At 35.6% G+C, this 10,682-nt stretch overlaps 1 long non-coding RNA gene across 3 annotated transcripts; it reads right to left on the reverse strand.

The window, feature by feature from the left end:
• Nucleotides 1-5,114: 5,114 nt before the first annotated feature.
• Nucleotides 5,115-9,081, reverse strand: LOC112418416 (uncharacterized). 3 transcript variants are annotated; one of them, XR_005642148.1, is made up of 7 exons: nt 8,488-9,081; nt 7,997-8,103; nt 7,511-7,658; nt 6,922-7,205; nt 6,583-6,674; nt 5,723-5,946; nt 5,115-5,472 (listed from the first exon to the last, which is right to left on the reverse strand). It is a non-coding gene; the product is annotated as an uncharacterized lncRNA (long non-coding RNA). The 3 variants fall into 3 exon arrangements; XR_005642147.1 differs by lacking the exon at nt 7,997-8,103 and having other exon boundaries at nt 6,922-7,185; nt 8,488-9,077; XR_003008630.2 differs by lacking the exon at nt 7,997-8,103 and having other exon boundaries at nt 8,488-9,074.
• Nucleotides 9,082-10,682: the final 1,601 nt, after the last annotated feature.

The following is a 10,682-nucleotide window of genomic DNA, read 5'->3' on the forward strand; positions in this document are numbered from 1 at the left end:
TCATAACCTCTGATTATCGCGTGGTACTAATTTTTCGATGTTTATGTCTCATTGATGCTTATACTTTGCTTTAGTTTAACGTCATCGTTAAATATTGAACAAACCACCATTTTGGTCATCAAAAGCATAACTCACTGTCACATTGGTGCTCGATACAAAACCCCTATTAGATCCTTCAATTTGTTAGTCAATTTAGTCTCTGATGTGGAAAATGAAAGAGGCACATGGACTGCTGATGTATTCCCAGCGACCAAAATGAAAAAAAAAAACCAAAAAAATTCTTCATTTCCCAAACATTTTAAAAGAACTTGAATACTTTGATGAAATGCTTGTCATTCTCCGTAGCTGTGTTTGGGTTTGTTGTATTCTTTTTAAGGGTGGCTTGTTTAATTAATGTGCTGTAAACAAAAAAGTATAAAATATTGATGGTTTAGTTGATCGAAAATAGTGAATGTAACTTTGAAAAAAAAAACTTTGAAATTTCAAAATGATAAGATAAAAAATAAATTTGTATATGTTATTGAATGTTGATTCTGATAAAATTTTGAATGATAAAGTTGTAAAGTAAATATTTTATTTGGATGACCAGTGTAGAATATATCAATGATTTAATTTGTTATTTTTTTTTCACATATATATCCTATCAGTGTGATTTGTTTGGACGCATGAGTAAAAATATTTTATACCGTAAATGCATGAAAATCAATCTCATATATCAATTCTCATTTGATTCTTAATAGTTTTATATGGTTAACATATGGTTAATAGTTCTTTCATTTTATAAAGAATACATTAAACTGTTGTTGATACTAACAATGAAAATTGGTTATATATATATATTATGTGTTCTAGAAATCCATAAGCATTATTTTTTTGGGTATACTATATACTTTATATATTAAACTGTTGTTGATACTTTTATAATATTATTTTACTTGTAGTGTATCCTTATTGTTATTTTTTGTAGCATCGTTTTAAATTGAAAACATGTCTAGGTCAAACAACAATATAATAACGACACATGTAACTAGTTAGATTCAATTATTTGATTTTCTCCAATTATCATAGGTGTCGACGTGTCAATGTTTCCCGTGTCCGTGTTTCATATATCTCTAATGTTGTTTTTTTTTTTGTTTTTTTTTTTTTTTCTTTCTGAATCAGGTTATATATCTATTTTTTGAGAATTAAAAAAGTGTATAAAGATAAAAATAATCCAATCACTTGATATATCTAATAGCATGACTGTTTTACCAGTGAAAATATGTTTTTCTTTGATACGACCATTTTCGAATCATGATAAGCTCAAGATAAAAATAAGGACTATAAGAACACAAATTGAGATATATTTTAAAATAATGGACTATAAGAACACAAATTGAGAACAAGGACTTATCAAAAAGAATTTAACTATAACACAAGGAGTAAAAATGTTTCCTAACCATGAACAACTTAGATTTCTTCCAATTTATGTAACAAGAAAAAATTCCAAATGCTATAACATGAACCAGCTAGCATATCAAATGACACCTCCAAACTATGGAGAGAATAATCTGAAACCATACAGGGCATATGATATGCCTTTTCATATGTAGTCCATAACCATAAGTCATACTGCAAGAGTAATATCTATGAGCATATGCCACCAAATTTCTAAAGCATCAATCTATGAGTATCTTGTTGTCTCTAAGAGTAACATGTCAATCAAACGTCCCTAAATTTGATTATGTTTACATAATCTTTATAACAAAGCACTTTCTATGAGCCAAATCTGTCTCTTAAGCCACCTAATCTAAACCAAAATCACATAAAACCCAAGCTACATACACTATCAACACCAAGAGTAGCACCGGAGAATAGAAAACAACATCCTTCCATCAAACCAATAGCAGCAACACGCCTCATCAAAAACAAGCTACATACACTATCACTCGAGACTATGATCACTAGTTCGCCGCATCATCCCCATCATCCTCCATGTCATCCACGCCATGAACACTAGCAGTCCTCTCCTCGTCGTTGACAGGACCACCGAATGCACCATCCCCTTCAGAGTAGACTGGCCTGTCCCCAGGCCACATGCAAGACTGGTAATAATGGGCGGGAGTCAACATCGCATAAGTCGGATCCAAGTGAGCATCATAGAGATGCTGGTAGATCCCCTGCTTACTCCTGAAGACAGCAGCTTGCTGGTCCATCATGAGGAGGTCCCTCTTCTCCTGTTGCCGAGCTCTCTGCTCCTACCTATGATCCTGCTAAGTCAACATGGCAGCAAAAGAAGAAAAGTCGAAAGTGCCAGACTACTGAGACGTAGCATGCTCTGGGAAGTCCTGGTGGGGCATATCCGACTCTGGTATCTCAGGTTCTTGGTGCGGGATGCTGGAGGATGGGTCCGCAAGTCTTTCTGCCACTGTCTTTGCAAGACCCTTAAGAAATTTGTCATCCATAGGTCCCACAAGGGTCTCACTAAAGGGTCCGGCAATCTGCACACATTGGCTTTGGATCAATCCCATAATGAACCCAGGAAAAGACAGCTTGGTGACCTTATGTGTCAGACCACTCAAAGCCACATGCTTCAGCTCTTTGGAAATGATCCTAGAAACATCAACCTCCCCTCCTTTTCAAATATGCCAAATAAGAGGGGTGACGGCCTTTGGGGAGGTGCTGACATGACTCTTGGGCCACACATTGTGCACCAAGAATTTGAAAACGAAAGCGGCTTCAAAAGTCATGTCACCGTAACTGGCCGTGGTTGTATCATCCAATCTTCCTTTGTTATACCGCTTTCCAGGCAACAAGATGTCCCTTACTATCTCGTCATAGTCCCACTCTTTCTCTTCCTCTTTTCGACCATACTCGCATAAAGTAGGGACTGTGGGGTCCTCGGGTGGTGGTAAAGTGAGAGGGTTACCAAGGTAGGCATTGATGATATCTCGGTCAAAAAGAATGGTCTTTCCCCTCACAAAGGTCGTGTACGAGAACTGGGCATCCATGTCCCTTTTATCACACTCGGGCATGGCATTAGCATAGAATTCCTTCACGATGTCCGGGTCGATTAATGTGGGTGGACTTAAGAGCTTGTCCCACTTCCTATCGGTTAACATCTGGAGGAGGTTAGCATAAGGTCCTAAAGGGTTAACTCTGAACACTTTGTCATGCCAAGTTCCCTTGGTTAACTTTAGGAACCTATCATAGTGTTTGTTCGAGGTGAACCGGGTCCTATCAGGATTTCTAGGTAAGGGTATGGATCGGTTAATGGTACCGAAGGATGAAACTGTGGTTTTTCGTTTGGCGGGTAATTGATTTTTCGGTGCCATCTGCAAAACAACCAGAAGAATCCATATATAGAGTATAAACAATTAGCATATTATACAGAAGCAAATGGGTTTAGGCAGATTAGACCATAAAAAAAAAAAAAGGCAAGTATGGGCTCAGTTCGCTTAAGCGACCTCATAAGCGAACATTCATGTGAAAATCTGGGCTCAGTTCGCTTTGAGTTCGTTTAAGCGAACTTGTCAGCGAACAGTCAACAAAAATTGGGTTTCACATGAATATTCGCTTACGCCAACAGTCCCTGTACTTGCGAAATTCAATCAAATTTCAGCAAATTTACCACAATCCAGCATATTTTCAATAGCAATCAACTCCCTAAGCCTCTACATCTCAAAATTGATCAAGAAATGAACCTAAATCACAACATTTTCACAAAAATCATTCAATCCCAAAGTTTTCAAAAGTTACAAAAATGGGTCAAATTCCAAAAGTTGAATGTTCATGGCATTTGTGTTGTGATTCTTGTTCCTTTCATCACTATATTCATATCAAAACAGTCTCTAATCATAGCAAACTAGCCCTAACCTAGCCATTTCTAAAAATGCTTCAAAACTTTTTTTTTTTTTAATTTAAATCAAGAGAAAGGATAGGAAAATCAAACCTGTTAAATGATGAAAGCAAAGACAAGATGAAATGATGTAGTGTGTGAGTGCTTGACTTGAATAAAGTTGGATTTGATTTTTAGGGTTAGTGTGAGTGAAGAGAGAAAAAGTTTTTAGAAAGTGTGGAGAAAAGAAGTTGAAAACCGTAAATGAGAGGAAAATGAGTGGTTGGGATGTTAGTGCAGAGTAATGGTCTTGAGAACCGTTACCTTTGGATTGCCAAGACTCGGTTCGCTTAAGCGAACCTCTGGTCGCTTAAGCGAACCTCTGGTCGCTTAAGCGAACATGACACAATTTCCTCAAAGTTGCTTAAATTTTTGCTTTGCAATGCTTGTGATCTAATGCTACAATGAAAGAAATATAAAATTAACTTACAAAACTGGGTTGCCTCCCAGCAAGCGTTTGTTTCACGTCATAAGCTCGACGCCTTTCTCAATAAAGAATCATGGGTCACTTAGTGAAATTGTCGACGTTTGCCGATCAACTTCACCACTAAAGTAGGGCTTCAATCTTTGCCCATTCACCGTCTAGCTGGACTTTGACATTGGAACTTCCAACACTATCGTTCCATAAGGCTCTTCTTCTCTGATTATAAACGGACCTGACCACTTCGGCTTGAGCTTTCCTAGAAATAACTCAATTTTGAGTTTAAAAAGTAACACCATTTGTCCGGGCTCAAAGTTCTATTTCACAGTCCGCTTGCCATGATAACGTCTCACCTTCTCCTTGTATAATTTAGAGGATTCATACGCTTGAACACGCATTTCTTCCAATTCTTGCATTTGAACCTTCCTCTTTTTCCCCCACTTGCTCTTGCTACAAGAAAAACTGCATTTTGCGACATTTAAAATTGCTGATTGCGACAGTTAGAAGGGTCGCAAATGTACATTTGCGACTGTTTTCCAACAGTCGCGGATGTTGGGGTCGCAACTGTCATTTGCGACCCTTCATAGAACAGTCGCACCATCTGCTGCAAAAGGTGCTGCGACAGTTCCCAACCATCGCAATACTATATCTGCGACCCTTCAGAACTGTCGCAAAGTAGGTGGTTTAATTTAAATTAAATGGACTTGTGACCCCTCACAACTGTCGCAAATGTTCAATTTTGTTAAAAATAAAATAAAATTGAATGTGACAATTTTTGTTGACAATATAAATAAATACTTAAAATACATAAATATATAACTAAAAATTTCTAAATCCCATAAATATAATTATTTTAATAGTAACAATCAAAACAATAGATAAAGTACATGGTTTAAACATTCAAAAACCAAAACACTAGTGGAAATTTAAGTCGCCTAGACGTTCAAAACTATTGTATCAGAGTTAAAAACTATATAAAAATATCTAGGTATCCCTTAATCAAGTTGCTCCATGATCCTCAAGACGATAGCTAGACTCAGATGAATGTCTTTCCAAATAATTTGACAAATGCTTCATTCGCAAATTGACATATCCAACATGTCCCTTTCCAAACCCTTTGACAAATGCTTCATTCTCAAATTGAGTTGGTTTGCATTTCAGCTTGCAATTGTTCCTGCATATAGTAGTTCAGCAAATACTTGTGAAATGTTTTCAATTGACTATATATGCAGTTCAACAAATTACAACAGTTCAACAGAGAAGCTAAACTAGGTTGTGTTCTTTTAGAGGTAGGACTTTTTTATTCCCTTCTAAATATAAGCATATAGCAGAAAAGCTAAACTAAATCACACAGAACAGCAAAACTTAGACAAATGTTTGGAAAATGAATAAGAAATGACACACCAATAATATATTAAACTTACTAGGAAATGACAAATTTTCACCAGCTGTTGTCAGCGATGATGCTGAAATTTGGAGTGCCGGAGATGGAATGTTGGGAGAACAAGTAAGGGCATTAAAAATAGACAAGGAGGAAGAGGAGTAACATCAGCAACACGTGCAACCAACTCAAGTACTGGTGCTAAGCAACACATGTATGAGGGACCGTTAGCCTTTCCCGATTAATTGCATTTTACTACGCGTTCTCCTGCATTGGTAACAAATGAATTCTGAATCACTATTCAATGAAAAGATTTTCACTTATGTAACCATATATAGGTGAGCCTTATTAATCCCAGCAAAATCTTTAACAGTGAAACCAACTCAACAAGAACAAATGATAAACAAACAAAATATTACCCTAGGCAAACTAACAACCCAAGGCTGGTCCAAAGACCAAACCTACTACCCAAGCAGCTGCAACGTGAAATCAATTAGTTTGAATGATTATAACAATAACAATGGAGGTGTGATTCAAAGAAATGATACACAAAGGTTTGTGTGAGTTAGAGTTGATTGTCCTAAAGCTTGGCATTCTTCTCTAAAAATTTCAAAATAATAAGCCTATTAATGTAGGAGGTAAACAAATTATAAAAATAAATTGAGATATTCAAGTATTCAAATATAGAAATCTAAACATTTAGTATAGTGTTTTGAGTTAAAAAAAAATGCTTATAGTACAAACAATTTTCATACAAGTACTTATGTTTAATCTATTCAACTAAAAAAAAAAAGTCATTGTTTTCATATAAGCTATGTACTGTTTTCACAAACTATTTTGGAGTACATGAAACTCAACCCATCAACTATAGAAAAAAGGATGAAAGGCTAATTTGACACTTACATTTGCTGCCCAAAAAGGATGTTGAGACTACCACCGATCTAAACTAAACACTTCTTGCAGCAGGAACACAAATATAAGTAACTATGGATAACCTAAGTAAAACATAGAATGGGTATCAGATATGATAAAAAGGGGAAAAAATGTGAGATTGAAAATTAACCATCTGAGATTCGAATTCAGATTCAGAAATTCATAAAATTGAAAATGAACATTCAAAATCATAGAATGAGTATCATATTCAAACTTTGAAATTAATCATCTCAATGCATAAACAAAAAGAGTGTAATTCAATTTCAAAGTAAATTTAACTATTCAAATAATGGCTGAGAAGGGACTTACAACTCAAGCCAATGTTGCATAGCTAGATTTTGGGTCATTGGCATCATTGTTCTAAACCGCCTTCCACTCATAACACAAAACTAGAACTGAATTTATAATCTCAACAGCCAGTGATTTTTTTTTTTCTGGTTCCATATCCAATTTGTTTGATTCTACCATATGCCCCATATCGCCATCAACACGTGACTTACCACTTCTTCAGGTTCATGCATGAAAACATCAAGCACCAATGCTCCCACCGTATCAAATATGTGCACAACGGCTCTGCAAAAGGGACAATAACCCTGCAACAATCCAACAGTCGACATTGGTTGGACATTGAATAAAAACGTGCCACTTAGTTTCTGAACAATCCAACAGTCGACACTTTGTTGGACATTAATTGTAATTAATTCACTAACATGTCCTTCGAAAATACTACACTATAGCTTAAGATACACCAGAAAATTAAAATTTGGAACCTAATGCAGAATAAGGTAGTAAAGATATGTTCGTCTCCTAATTAACTAGGAACACTCAGCAACAAAGAATTAATAACTCAGATAAATCTTTGATAAAATTAATCACAACACAGTTAACATAGTTTTACCTGTTATTTTGCTTCCTTTAGGTACCAGCAACAACATCATGGTTCTGCTCATGAGTATCAAATTTGTATCATCTCTCTAACCTCGGACTGCTCTTCACTTAGTTTAGCCACATCCCTTTCATAAACTTCTCAACAGACATTGTGGAGTCTAAGAAGTTTGATTGAAAAGTGCAATAAACAAAGAGATTGATGTCAGAATAAAAGCGTGTATGTGTTGAGCATGCAAGTAGTTTAGTTATAATTGAAGAAGAGATATAGGTAGCGGCCCTTCCCCCATATTTTATATGTGTAACTACTTCACCTATATATGGTTAAATGGACAAATACACAACGTTTAAAATAAATACACAACAGCTTACACTACAACCATAAATATGAAATGCTAAATACCAATACTTTATACTAAGTAACATATGAAAACACACTTTGCATAGGCATAAGATCAGTTCATGGCATCCCTCACAAAGAAGCCACCAAGAAGCATACCCATATATACCAGCTTGATTAGAGGACACAAAAAGGATACAAACAAACCTCCAATCTAAAGGATCCTCCTTTCTATCAAGCTCAAACTTTTCTCTTTCACTCATATCCTTAACATGAATAAATCAAAGTAGCCACTAGAAAACTATTTCCTATAACTTGTTTGCAGTAATCAAACAAAAAAAAAAGCTAACTTCATAGAAAACAAAACAGTAAATACCATTCTACTGTAACCAAATAGGTAGACATTATCAAAAACTGTGTTGACAACTTAACATTGAAGAAAATGAACAATACCCAAATCAAATTCTACAAACCAACCTGAACAAATTGGACTCGCGTGACATTAGTTTTGAAAATGAAGAAACTATAGATAATAGCAAACTATTGATTTGTCGCATCAACAACAACAACAATAATAATAATAACAATACAAAAAATTAAGTAGATGAAAATGACCATCCAAAATCTGAAATCAAAGGTTGGATACTTACTTGAAAATTTGTGAAACGAGAACAAGAGCCCAGTGGAAATCTGAAAAATCTGTGAAATGAGATCAAGAACGCAGTGGAAATCTGTTGAAAAACTGAATGGGTCGAGCTAGAGAGTGAACCCAGCAGAAATTTGTTGAAAACGAGAGCTTAATGATAGTGAACCGAATGAGATTGTTGGTCGAGTGTGAAAACGGAATGGGTCGAGCTAGAGAGTGAACCGAATGAAATTGTTGGTGATAGCTTAAATTGAAATTAGAAAATGAAATTGGGGGAATTCTTCGATTGAGTTATGGGTGGTAGAGATTAAGGTTTCAATTTGGGGGAAAGTGAATAAAATTTGGTATTAGGGTTTTGGAAGTATGGGAGAGGGAGAATGAAATTGGAAAAGTGGGAGTGATAGATATTTCGCTAAAGGAAGTGCGTATTAAGGAATTTTAGCGCCCAAAACGCGTTGGGCTCTATTTCAACCGGTAAGTGGCAAGACTTCCCATACACCAATTTAAACGATGTGAAATCCATGGGAACGCCTCATCAAGCTTTAATGACCAATTTATCCGTGATGACAACACGGTCTTCTCTAAGATCCCTTTGAATACTCGATTGGACACTTCGGCTTGACTAAATGATTAGTAACATAAAATATATATATATGTACAAGAAAGAATTTTGCGCAAAATTGCTTAAAATGACAAAATTGTTTCGATATTTATGACATTACTTCACTACTCCCCGGCAGCGGTGCCATTTTGATGTAAGATTTTTACATATATTAAAACTATTTACACGTGAGTATAATAGGATCGTTTCCGCAGGGAGTTGCATATTTCATAAGCATTTTCACAATATTTGTCACATTAAGTGTTTGGGTATAAATTGTTTGTTTGTGTAAAACTATTTTCCTATTCGACATAAAAGTAAAACAGGAAGAGATAGGGCTATTTCGCTTGCGGTCAGAGACATCAACCAAGCGTAACAACTGCAATCTCTCGATCAATTAACGGATTCTAACTTTTTAAACAATATTATCACAATCACTCGACAATATCATTCGTGTCCAAATGATATCGTTATTTATAAGGGATCGTTTAAACATCGATTTCCCAAACATTTAAACGATCACAAAGTCGATTGGATAGTTTAATCGACGATTTCCCAACCGATTAAATTATCCAAAAGCATTAAGTCCTAGATTAAAAGCGATTATCAAATATTAACATCCATGTCTAGAGTGATAACTTAAGATAGATTGCTATTCTATTTCTAGATTCAAAAGTATGTGTCCATATCATTTTGAATCTCAATAAAACATTAAATTCAAGAATAACAACAATATTGAATTAATAGCTAGAACCATATATTAAATGATCAAAAGATTACATAATAGCTTGTTTAAATACCTCAAAACCACAAGAGTAGATGTAGCTACATATGTCTATGATAGCTTTGCAAAGGATGAAGAAAAGATGAGGATTCCATGACAAGATCCATGATGTCTCAACAAATCTTGGCTTGAATCTACTCCTAACTACCTTGCTTTGTGTTTCTCTCTCTAGAAAATGCCCTAACCTCTCTAAAAACCAGAAAAATGTAAAAGACAATGTAAAATAATGGTTGGAAAGAGAAGAGAAAAATATTTATATAGGCCATATTCGTGCTCGTTCGCTTAAGCGAACATCCAGGGAATCTTCCATTGTCCATTGAGGAGTTACCACGTGGTCCTTATCTTCTGAAGTTTGATGAACTTCGCTCCAGCGAACAGTAAGCGAACTTGTGAGCGAACAATTCTGGAGCTCTTTGAAACTTGTTTGCTTAAGCGAACAAGAGGTCGCTTAAGCGAACTGAACTTTTCTTCAGGAGCAAACTGAAAGCGTACTGGTAAGCGAACATTTTGGGGCTCTCTGGAACTGGTTCGCTTAAGCAAACAATAGGTCGCTTAAGCGAACATAACTTTTCTCATGAGCGAACTGAGAGTGTGCTTGTCAGCGAACATATTGGTTGCTCTCTGGAACTTGTTCGCTTAAGCGAACGGACCTTGGTTCATGAGCTTCCTTCTTTTGGTCCTTGTTTGTCATTTCCTGCATAAATTGGGTAGAATCAGACATGTAAAGCATAAATGGTATAAACACACTCAAATGGTAGCTTTTCCTTAGATAACTTTCAAAACAAGTCACTAAATTGCCTAGATTAACACATGA

The sequence above is a fragment of the Medicago truncatula genome, chromosome 6 (assembly GCF_003473485.1).
Source record: "Medicago truncatula cultivar Jemalong A17 chromosome 6, MtrunA17r5.0-ANR, whole genome shotgun sequence".
Classification (NCBI taxonomy): Eukaryota; Viridiplantae; Streptophyta; class Magnoliopsida; order Fabales; family Fabaceae; genus Medicago; species Medicago truncatula.